This window comes from Mandrillus leucophaeus, unplaced genomic scaffold (assembly GCF_000951045.1).
Source record: "Mandrillus leucophaeus isolate KB7577 unplaced genomic scaffold, Mleu.le_1.0 Scaffold128, whole genome shotgun sequence".
In the NCBI taxonomy this organism is placed as follows: domain Eukaryota; kingdom Metazoa; phylum Chordata; class Mammalia; order Primates; family Cercopithecidae; genus Mandrillus; species Mandrillus leucophaeus.
In genome coordinates this window covers 3,098,166-3,099,775 of record NW_012101209.1, presented here as the reverse complement: position 1 = coordinate 3,099,775, position 1,610 = coordinate 3,098,166, and the positions used below count along the sequence as shown (strand labels likewise).

Here is a 1,610-nt window from a genome sequence, read left to right as displayed (position 1 = left end):
TTTTTTTGAGACAGAGTTTCGCTCTTGTTGTCCAGGCTGGAGTGCAATGGTGCCATCTTGGCTCACTGCAACCTCCAACTCCTGGGTTCAAGCGAGTCTCTTGCCTCAGCCTCCCGGGTAGCTGGGATTACAGGCGCCCACCACCACACTCAGCTAATTTTTGTATTTTTAGTAGAGACAGGGTTTCACCATGTTGGCCAGGCTGATCTCGAACTCCTGACCTCAGATGATCCACCCTCCTCTGCCTCCCAAAGTGCTGGGATTACAGGTGTGAGCCACTGCACCTGGCCGTCTCTCTTATTTTTTGCGTTGAGTACTTGTTTTACTTCTGTCCAAAAGGGTTGCCGTTAAAAGTGTTACAAGTTTTGATACGTTATAAACGTATCACTCTCTTTTGAATACTTTTTATCTTATTTCTTTTTTTATTTCTAAAAGTTTCTTCTCTTCACCTTTTATACCTCTTAAGGCATTATTATTATGTTCATTTCCTCATATTTCCTCTGCTTGAATTTTTATGTCTGAAATTATTGTTTTATTTCAAATTATTTTATTTCTGTCAGCTCATTTCTCAGTTTTTCTAATTTTGATTTGTGTCATTCTTTCACATATTTTAGTAGTTTTAAATGTCTTAAATGGCTCATTTTGAAATATAAATTTTGTTTAATTATTCAGTCTTTCATCCTTAAGTAATGGTGTTAGCTACAGGATTTTTCAGAGAAGCCCTTTATCAGGTTGAAGAAGTTCCCTTCTGTTCAGTTTGCTGAGTTTTGTCAAAAATGAATTTTGAAGATATGATATAATCATATAGTTCCTCTTTTCTGTTTTGTTAATGTTCTGCATTGTATAGGTTGATTTTCAAATGTTATAGCATCTTTGCATTCCTTGAATAGACCTTACTTTGGTCATGATGTATTATTTTTTGTTGGATATAGCTTTCTAAAATTGTGTTTATAATTTTTGCACCTAAGTTCATGATAATAATTGGTTCATAGTTTTCTTATGACATCTTTGTCTTTTTTGGTTACATGGCAATGCTGGCCTCATAAAATGCGTTATGAAGTGTTCTTTCTTCTCCAGTTTTCTGAAGAATTTGTGTAAAATCATGATTTCTTCCCTAAATATTTGGTAGAATTTACCAGTGAAACCATCTAGAACTTTCTTTGTAGGAATGTTTTTTAACTACAAGTTCCATTTCATTAATAAGATATAAGGCTATTCGTGTTATCCATTTCCTCTTGAGGGAACTTTGGTTGTATCTTTCAAGGAATTTTTAAATTTTATTTATGATGTCAAATTTATAGACAAAGGCATAATGTTTTCTTTCTTTCATGTATCTATAGTATCTGTAGTGATAGTTCCTCTTTCATTCCTAGTATTAGATGTTTGTGTTCTATTTTTTTTTTCTCTTATCAGTCTGGTTAGAAGTATATCAATTTTATTAATTTTCTCAAGGAACCAGCTTTTGGTTTCATTGATTTGCTCTACTGTTTTTGTTTTCTGTTTCATTGATTTCTACTTGATCTTTATTACCTCATTTCTTCTGCTTACTTTGGGTTTTGCTCTCCTTTTTTTCTAGGTTTTTTTTTTTTTTTTTTTTTTTTTTTTTTTTT

The 1,610-nt window shown here is 32.7% G+C and overlaps 1 pseudogene; it reads left to right on the top strand.

Annotated features, from left to right (window-relative positions):
* LOC105533750 overlaps positions 1-1,610 on the top strand; it is a 136,287-nt pseudogene that overhangs the window by 68,244 nt on the left and 66,433 nt on the right.